Source organism: Elephas maximus, chromosome X (genome assembly GCF_024166365.1).
Source record: "Elephas maximus indicus isolate mEleMax1 chromosome X, mEleMax1 primary haplotype, whole genome shotgun sequence".
Taxonomy (NCBI): Eukaryota; Metazoa; Chordata; class Mammalia; order Proboscidea; family Elephantidae; genus Elephas; species Elephas maximus.
The window spans coordinates 49,857,615-49,868,353 of NC_064846.1; positions in this window are offsets into that span (position 1 = coordinate 49,857,615).

Sequence of the window (10,739 nt, forward strand, 5' to 3'; positions counted from 1 at the left end):
GACTCACGTGTTGTCCAAGGCATCACACACCCACTGGACACAGCAATTTCTTTGTCCATTGTTGTTGGACGGGGTGACTTCTTATACTATTGGGACATAGTAGTCACCCCAGGTCCTAGGATCTACATGGCTCCATGGTTTGAAGTGGGGTTGGTGAGCTACCGTTGATATTGACTTGCCTTCTCCTGCCTTCAAGGCCCCTCCCCACCCTCCTTGCTTCTGGGTCATAGCCATTCTTCTGGCCCCACCATATCAGCTATCCAAAGGCTTTGTCAGGCCAGCTAGGCCCAGGGAGGCTGTTGCCTTATCAGGCCCAGGGTTTATGGGAGAGGGCGGTCACTGCTGCCTCAGGACCAAAGCCGGTCCAGTGAGCTCCGGTTCTCTGCAGGACTGGGGCCTACAGCTCGCAGATCATCTTGCCTGGGGGTCCCTGGGTCCAGGGTCAGAGCTCCAGGGAACCGGCTAGAGCTAACGATATTTTAAAATTAAAACTTGCTAAACTCTGAGTATTTGCAACTACCTTGGTCATCTGGTCCCCTCCGTCTGGCAAATACAGATTGTCACCTTACGAACATATGGGGGGCAGACCAGCGAGACTGAGCATTACACCTAGATTTTAGAGTCTAGTTTGTTGCAAGCAGATATGATCCAATACTGCAATAAACTAATGCAATATACTCAGATTTATCATCCACAAGTTCTTGCTTGCATAACAAGATTTTCACCCCGATTTTTGTTTGTTTGTTTCTGTAGTTGAGACTCCAACCAGGGAATAAATAAGGTGACCATACACCATGGATTGCTCTGGAAACTTCTTGGACTTACTACCCAAGGTAAACTGTGATTTATGGTCGCTCTTGTCTCAGCATAGTGATTAATAGTGCCGCTTTCACAGCCGGTTTGGGACAATAAATTACAGGGTCACCCTCGCTATAAGCCTTCTCACATTAATACTAATGAATTTAAACAGTGAACCTCACAAACACGTGAAGCCCCCTGAGGAGAAATGATGACCATGTGACCACAAGTACACCTAGGGAAAAGGGAGACAACATGGCCACCACAGATGGCTGCACATACTGACTGAGGCATGATGAGCATGTGCAAACGCCCCTCAGGGGCTTTTCCTGAGGAGGGGGAGGCACTTGAAGGTTTGCTCTTGAGTTTCCATACTTGAGTTGAAGTTGCTCACACAGATCCCAAAGTCCCTATCAGGGCAGGGAATTCCAGCCATCTAGAAAGTGTATCTGGAGAGCAGAATGAGATGAAGATTGAGACAAAACAGCCACCCATTAGACAATTGCACATGAGCAGTGAGAGTGGTTCTTGGGGGTTGCCGGGGAAAGAGTTGCCTCTGCCGCCAGAACAAATAGCTGCAGTTGAAGGGATGCAGCTGGGGGGAAGGGCAGGCTGTGAGAGCAAGGATTTGGCAGTGAGGGGGATGGGTTGGGTAAGGGTACCACAGGTATTTGGAGCCCAGGTTCAAACCCCGTGCCCTTCATGACCTGGTTCTTTGACCTTGGCACGTAGTAGATGTCAGTACACATAGTTTGAATGAATGTATTCAAACCACAGCCTTTTTCTGGAAAGTCCTTTCTCTCCATCTCTGGGGGAAATCCTGCCCAAATGCAGCCTCTTCCATGAAGCCTTCCCTGATTTCATGTCCTCTCTTAACCCCAACAGATGGGACCTCTCCTGTGACCTGGGGGGGGGCAGGGATGGGGAGGGATAAGAGAAGGCATTTGTGCTTGGGTGCAGGGAGTGTTGGGTGCTCTGGGGTAGGATAGAGTTGGACTGGAAGGAGGGATAAGAATTTTGCACATGGAGATTTTCGAGTTTGTCCTGTTGCAGTTGAGGTTGCTTCAGGGGACTTTAGACATTTAAAAATCTATGACATAATACTACTGTAGCATATGTCTAAATGTTTAAATAAATATACATAATGGAGGAGGGGAATCCATGGCATGGTAACTCATACTGAACCTTTTGAACCCAACTCTGGAGAGAGATGCCTGGAATTTGTGTGCATGTGTGCGGTAAAATACGTTGCTGCTGTTATTAGTTGCCTTCAAGTCAATTCCGACTCATGGCGACCCTTTGTGTGTAGAGTAGAACTGCTCCATGGGGTTTTCAAGGCTGTGATTCTTCTGAGGTGCCTCTGGGTGGGTTTGAACCACCAATCTTTTGGCTGGTAGTCCAGTGCTTAACCATTTGTGCCACCCAGGGACTTCTGTGATAAAAATACACACAATATAAAATTTGCCATTTTAACCATTTCTAAGCGTACAATGCTGGACATTAATCACACCCACAATGTTGTGCAACCATTACCATTATTTGTTTCCAAAACATTTTTATCACCCCAAACAGAAATTCTGTAGCCACTAAGCAAAAACTTCCCACCCCTTTTCTCCCCAACGCAGGGTAACCACTACCCTATTTTCTGTCTCTATGCATTTGTCTCTTCTAGGTATTTCATATAAATTTGATCATACAGTATTTGTCCTTTTGAGTCTGGCTTATTTAACTTAGCATAATGTTTTCAGTGTTCATCCATGTTGTAGCTTGTATCAAAACTTCATTCTCTTTTATGGCAGAATAATATCTCCTTGTATGTATATACCACATTTTTTTACCCATTCATATGTTGATTGATACTTGAGCTGTTACCACTTGTTAGCTATTGTGAATAATGCTGCCATGAATATTGGTGTACATGTGTGAGTCCTCACTTTCAAGCCTTTTGGGCATATACCCAGGAGTAGAATTGCTAGGTCATATGGTAGTTCTATGTTTAACTTTTGGAAGAATCGCTGAACTTTTCTCCACAGTGGCTGCACCATTTTACATTCTCACCAGCAATGCATGAGGATTCCACGTTCTGCACATCCTCACCACTTGTTATTTTTTGCTGTTTTTTGTTTTGTTTTGTTTGTTTGTTTATAATACCATCTTAATGGGTCTGAAGTGGTGGAAATTTTTACTTCTAACAAGCAGCTCTGGTGATGGTCATGATGAGGCATATTCCAGAAACTGTTCCAGTCTAACCTGCTCACTTTACAGATAAGCAAACTGAGACCCAGAAAAGGGAACTGATTTATCCAAGGTCACACAGCCAGTTAGTTTCAGAACCAGGACAAAGATTGATCACTAACATCCCCACAACAGCCTTATATTAAATTTCCCATGGGCAATGCTCTGTGTCCAACATGCTAGGTCATTCAGCAAATACTTGTATGATGAATTAATAAGATTAGCACTTGCCTCCTGTCAGGGTTCCAAGAAGTGGGACCCTGGAAAGGGACATTTTGATAGACAGGAAAAATAAATGAAAAATTGGTCTGGAAAATGAGGCAATGAGCAGCTTAAGTGAATAAAGCAGAGGGCAGAAGGCAAAACAGAGAACTATATCCAAAAATCAAACCAAACCCATCGCTGTCAAGTTGATTCCGACTCATAGCTACCCTATAGGACACAGTAGAACTGACCCATAGTTTCCAAGGAGCACCTGGTGGATTTGAACTGCTGACTCTTTGGTTAGCAGCCATAGCACTTAACCACTATGCCACCAGGGTTTACAGTCCTTCAAAATCCTCAAGCCTTGGATGTAAGTGCAGAAATTATGTTCAGAAGATATTCTGAATGATTTCAAACAATAGGAGGCAGGTGGCTACATGGCTATGTGTATCTGGAGCTCAAGAGATAGAAGCGTAGCCTAGAAATATAGACCTGAAAGTCATCAGCATATAGGTTGGAGTTGCAGGCACAGGACTAGATGAGATCAGAGTTTTAAAGAGGGCAGAGATGAGGAAAAAAGACTGCAGAGGCAGCTGTTTTAAGAACTGGGTACAGGAGAAAGAGGAAGAGCAGCCAGAAGGGTAGAAGGAAAATTAGGAGAGAGGAGGATGGGGCCAAGAATCACTTTGGTGCTAAAATCCCTCTGTGATCCTAATCATGTCACTTTCTTCTCTAAACCTCAGAGTCCATGTTTATCATCACTTGGATGTCCCCTACAAGAATGTCAAAGCTGAGCCTTTAGAGATTATCTAGGCTGGGGTTTCCGAACAATGGCACTCTTGAGCTTTTGGACTGGGTAATTCTTGTGTGTGGGGTGGGGGGCTGTTCGGTGTATTATAATATATTTGGCTACAACCCTAGCCTCTACTCACTAGATGCCAGGAGCATCAACCCCCTCCCCTGCAAGTTATAACAACCAAAATTGCCTCCAGACATTGTCGAATGACTCCCAGTTGAGAACCACTGGTCTACACAAAATCTCCCAACTCTGACTTTCTGGTAGGGGACATCCAAGTGGTAATGAACCTCAGGTAAATAAATAGAAGGTTCTAGAACTCAAAAGAGACATGTAAATGGGGGTACAGATTTGACAGTTCATCAGCACGTGGTGGTAGTTGAAGCCATGAACATGGATGAGATCACCCAAGGACATTGTATAGCATCAGATGGGAAGAGGGCCCAGGACAGAACCCTAGAGAGCACTGATATTTAAGAAGAATCCAAAACTTCAGAGAAATAGAAATAATATTTTTACTAACGTTACTCCTACCATTTACTACCAATTACCATGCACTGTGCTAAGTACATCTCATTTAATCCTGAACAAAACTTAATGATGTAGGTATTATGCCAATTTTCCTGAGAAGGAAACAGGCTTGGCAAGGTGAAAGTACCTGCCTAAGTTTTCATAAGTACCATTTTGGTGTTCTTCTTTCTGATTCATGATTAATCCACAAGCGTGTGAACTGCAAATGCGGGATTCAAGCCCAAATTTGTCTGCCTTTGCAGTTCACACACTGGCTTCCAGGAGACCTAGGAAAGAGTGGGGTCCTGGGACTCAAGGAATGAGGGAGTATAAGAAAGAACATAGTGACCCACAGTGTAGTACCACATCCAGTCCAACAGCTCGGTCAGCCCAGATAAATACACAAAACTGTCCAGTAGATTAGCGACAAGGATGTCATGGGTGACCCTGGTGAGGACGGATTTGGTGGGCGGTGGGAACTCAAGCCAGATTGCAAAATCTTGAGAGAATGGGGAGGAAATAAGTGGAAACAGTGAATGAAGATGATTCAAAAAGTTTCTATTTGAAGGGAAGGAGAGAGATAAGGTAGTAGCTACAGCAGAGGGTAGGGGGAAGAAATAATCTAGTATCTAGATAGGGATTTGTTTTTGTTGTTCTCATTACAGAAGTAACATGCTTAATGTAGAGGAATTAGGAGATATTGGGGAATAAAAGGTATCCCACAAATCAGAAATAATCGTGAGCAGCATTTTGGTATTTTTCGTTCTGATTCATCATTATCCTACACACACACACTTTTTTTTTTAAATTGAGATCAAACCATACATACTTTTGTAATCTTGTTTTTTGATTAACAGTACGCTGTGAACACTTTCCCACAATAATAAATGTGCTGCGTAAGCATCATTCTAATAGCTGCTGCTTTGTATTCCTACAGGCCATATTGAAACATCATTTCTTTCATTGTTAACACCCATCTCTTCTCCTCTCTCTTCCCTTGCCTTCTTCCCATCCCCTCAGCTTTCCTCCCTTCCTTTCCCTTTTCTCCTCCTCTACCTCCCCTCTCCTTCACACACAAGCTATTGTGCAGAGGAAAAATTGTTAATTCAGTCAAAATGGACTTAATGACGAATGAAGAAAATATCAGAGAAACACTTTTTGAAGAGAACTTGAGCATATTTATAAATAACAATTTATGTATAGAACATCTATAACATATAACCAAAACCAAACCCAGTGCCGTCTAGTCGATTCCGACTCATAGCGACCCTATAGGACAGAGTAGAACTGTCCCATAGAGTTTCCAAGGAGCGCTTGGTGGGTTCAAACTGCCAACTCTTTGGTTAGCAGCCGCACTTAACCAGTATGCCACCAGGGTATATAACATATAGGCAATACAAACACACATACCTCAGAGACAACAAGAGGCTAGTAGAAAGGGAAAGGTTGAAGCACAGCTGGGGAGTGGGAAGAGAGTGTTGGCAAACAATGGCTCAAGGTTCCTAAGAAGAAGAGGATACAGAGCACTGGAGTCATGATTAACCTTAGACCAATGTCTATAAAGTTTGTAAGGGGTATATGAGACTGAGGGGTAGGAAGTTGAGGTCATTTCTGATCTCTGTATTTTTAGGGAAGTGGGAGTCCAGGTTATCTGCTGAGAAACAGGGGGAAGGGGGTTTAAGAACACCAGTAAAGGGCTGATATGGCTCCTTGGGAGAATGAGAGAGAATGCTGATCAAGAGCACACAAACGATCCACAGCAGTACTGAAAGCCCCATTGAGGCTGAAGCAATTCCCATGCATAGAAGGTAGACATTTTGAGTTTTATCTGGGTTTCGGGTTCTGCTACTAGGCAAGGCAGTTGAAAATGTTGTTAACTTAGTTGTCTTAGACTGGAAATGAAGAAGAGAGGGCTGATAGACTACTTGGGAGGTAATGGAGGGATCAAAAGAGTAGAGGGTTCCATGAGTTAGAATAGCTATAGTGAGAATAAATACATAAACACTAGAGAGAGACAAGATTTTGGTCAGAAAAATGAGATTCTAGCCACCAGGGATGCCACTACGTCAAGGCAGCAGTGATTGAAACTGAAGTCATCTTATCGAGGACCAATGCCATCCCAGGCCATGCCAGCGCAGAGACTATCATGTCTAGGTTTGGAACATGTTAGTTCATATAGGCAGAGACTATGGATACTAGGCTGGGGGAACTCTGGCCATTAGGCCTAGTATCCACCCAAAGAGCCTGTGGAAACTAAATCCACCAGTCCCCTCATCCTTATTGTCATCTCCTCCTCACCCTGTTAGCTATCTTGTATGCCACCACCATCCCCATAATGCCATGTACTTCCTTGCTCCTGCTCCAGCTCTTCAACCCTCTCCCACCTCCAGAAATTTTCCTCTGTACTCTCTGGAACCGCTTTACCACCTTCAGCAAATAAACCAAAACCAAGAACAAACCCATTGCCATTGAGTCAATTCCGATTCATGGTGCCCCCGTGTGTTACAGAAAACCACAAGGTTTTCAAGGCCGTAATCTTAACAGAAAGAAGCCCTGGTGGGGCAGTGGCTAAGGACTTGGCTGCTAATCAAAAGGCTGGAGGTTCAAACCCAACAGCAGCTCCTTAGGAGAAAGATGTGGCAGTCTGCAGATTTACAGGTTTGAAAACTGTGCGGGGTAGTTCTACTCTGTTCTATAGGGTCTCTATGAGTTGAAATCGACATGACAGCAACGGGTTTGGTTTTTTTAAATCTTAACAAAATGGACCCCTGGTGGTGCAATGGTTAGGCACTCAGCTGGTAACTGAGAGGTTGGTGGTTTGAACCTAACCAGCAGCTCCACAGGAGAAAAGACCCGGCAATCTGCTTCAGTAAAGATTAAAAAAGATTACAGCCAAGAAAATCCTATGAGGCAGCTGTACCCTGTCATGTGGGGTTGCTAGGAGGCTCAAGGGCACCTAACAACAACAACAACCTTCACAGAAGCAGACCACCAGGTCTTTCTTCCACAGTACCATTGGGTGGGTTTGAATCGCCAACCTTTAGGTTAGTAGTTGAGCACAAACCCGTTGCGCCACCTAGGGACCACTGTATTCAGCAAACCCTTCTATATTCTTAGCCTCTTCATGCAGTGTTCCTTTCATCTCCTAACCATAATTGAGACTTGGTAGCCACTGCTGCGGGAGCCCTGGTAGCACAATGGTTAAGCAGCACCTCAGCTGCTAACCAAAATATTGATAGTTTGAACCCACTCAGCAGCTCTGAAGGAGAAAAAACCTGATGATCTGCCCCCTGTAAAGATTACAGCCTTGGAAACCCTGTGGGGGTAGTTCAGCTCTGTCCTAGTCAGAATCACCTCCCATTGCTGCAGCCCTCTGGAATTTGTCTTTTCTCCTTGGGTGGGGTTGGCGTTCTGCTTGGGTGGCATTTCTGCTTTCAGACCATTACTTCTCTAAACTCTTAAAATAAAAACAACAATTAAAAAAAAAAAACCTGGTCATTTGAGGCCATTCAGTTACATCCCTTCTTCCCCTCCTAGTCACTATTCTACTTAACTTTGGACCATTATCCTTTGTTTATCAATGACTTTGGCTCTTAGCTCACAGCCTTTCTTCCCAATCCAAACTCTGTCACTATCCTTAGTGATTTTGACATCTTCAAGGGTAACTCAGCCAACATCTTGTCACTCAGTTCCTTGATTTCCTCATCTCAAGTGACCTTCTCTTTTAAATTGGCCACACACACCCACAGCCACAACCAGGAGTTTGTTAGTAACTGAAACTGCTTCACCCCAAAAGCACTAATTCAAGCATCCTAATCTCTTTTTTAATCTCCAATCAAAGGAGCTCTAGTGGTGCAGTGGTTAAGTGCTCAGTTGCTAACCGAAAGGTCGGGGGTTCAAACCCACCAGGCTTCTGTGGGAGAAAGATGTGGCAGTCTGCTTCTGTAAAGATTAAAAACCAAGAGGTAACTCAGTTCTGACTCATAGTGACTCTATAATGCAGAGAACTGTCCCACAAGGTTTCCAAGGCTGTAAATATTTACAAAAGCAGGCTGCCACATCTTTCTACCACGGAGCAGCTAGTGGATTTGAACTGCCAACTTTTGGTTATCAGTCAAGCACTTAACCACTGTACCACCAGTGCTCCCACTCTTTGTGACACTTCTACTCTGTCCTATAGGGTCACTGTGAGTTGGAATAGACTTGAAGGCAATGAGTTTGAGTTTTTTTTTTTAATCTCTTACCACAACCCTCTATTCCCAGCTTTTCAACTACTGACATTATGATCATTCTTCTACTCCTCAAGTCCACTGACTCCTCCACTTTCTTCCAAACTATCAGGTCTCTGCTTTTTAAAATCTCCCTCGTCATTTAGCTCATATGCCATGGTCCAGCATTTCAATAGCTTTCTTGCCAGTACTCTTAGGTCCTTCGCCTCAAACTTGTTTTGTAAATCTCCTACCCCACTAAACCCATCTCTGTTTTCTCTGTACCCGCACCTGAACACCGCTAGAAAAATTTACACAACTAGACAGTCAAGGTCATCAACCCTAAATGGGACCAGACACTTCCAGACAATCCTAAGTTTCTTTGGTTAACTCATTCTTCAGAACAAATTTTTCAAATCTTTTTCTCTTTCTTCAGACCCCAGTCATCCCTAATATACCTCCCTTCTTCCTTCATATCCACACCTGCTCTCACCAAAGACCTTTCTTCCTACATCACAGAGAAAAGTAGAGCCATCAGATGGGAACTCCCTCGGCTTCCTGATATTAAACCTATAAACCCACCTACGTCTGCTCCCATCCTCTTCTTATTCTCTCCTATTAGAAAAGGTGTTACTATTTCTCTCTAATGGCAATCCATCTAGGGGTACTTTGGATCTCATTGGCTCCTATCTTTAGGAGACTTACAGTATTGATGACCCCTGACGATTCCAGTTTGTTCAAATTTTCCCTTTCTGTTGGATCTATCCCAACAGGTTTAAAACATGTTGAAGTGTCTCCCTAAAAAAGAAAACAAAACTCGCTTAACCGCTTACTTCCCTCAAGCTAACCATCCTCTTCTTCATAGCCAAACTTCTTGAAAGTGTTGTCTCTTTTGGCTGTCATTGTTTCCTTGCCTCCTGTTTACCCCTCAGCTGACTTTTGTCTAGTTTCTGCCCCCTCTACTACATAAAATAGTTCTTGTATAGGTCAGGATAGTCTCCATTTTGTCAAACCTAGCGCCATTTTTCAGTTCTCATCTTACTTGACTTCTCAACAACATTTGACCCAGCTAATCACTTCTTCTTTCTTGAAATGTTCTCCTCCCTTGACTTTTTTAAAATTGAACTTATTATTTTGAGATAATTGTAAATTCACATGCAGTTATAAGAAGTATCCTTCACCCAGTTTTCTCAATGGTAAAAAAAAACAGTTCATGTAGAGTTGATTCTGACTCATGGCAACCCTATGTGTGACAGAGTAGAACTGTACTCCATAGGTTTTCAACGTTTATGACCTTTCAGAAGTAGATAGCCAGGCCTTTCTTTTGAGGTGCCTCTGGATGGGCTCCAACCTCCAACCTTTTGATTTGCAGCCAAGACCACCCCTTCCCAATGGTATCTTCCTGTCAAACCCCTGCAAAATTATAGGACAATATTATAACTAGAATATTGACATTGACACAGTCAAGATACAGAACATTTCCTCACCACAAGGATACCTCATATTGCCCTTTTATAAACACACTTGCTTCTCTACCAGATCCCACCCACCACCCCTGTTCTTAACTATTGGCAATCACTAATCTGCTCTTCATGTCTAAAATTTATCTTTTCGAGAACCATATATAAATGGAATGATACAATATGAAACATTTGGCAATTTCCTTTTTTTCATTCAGAATAATTCTCTGGAAATTCATCCATGCTGTTGCCTGTATCAACATATTTTTCCTTTTCCTTGTTGAGTAGCATTTCAGAGTGTGTATGTTCCATAGTTTGTTTAACCATTTACCCGTTGAAGGACCTCTGAGTTGTTCCCAATTTTTTGGCTATTACAAATAAAGGTGCTATGAACATTTGTGTACAGATTTTTATGTAAACATAAGTTTTCATTTCTCTGCAATAAATGTCCAGAAGTGCAATTGCTGGGTGGTATGTTAGTTTCATGTTTAGTTTTATAAGAAACTGCCTGTCTTAGTCATCTAGGGC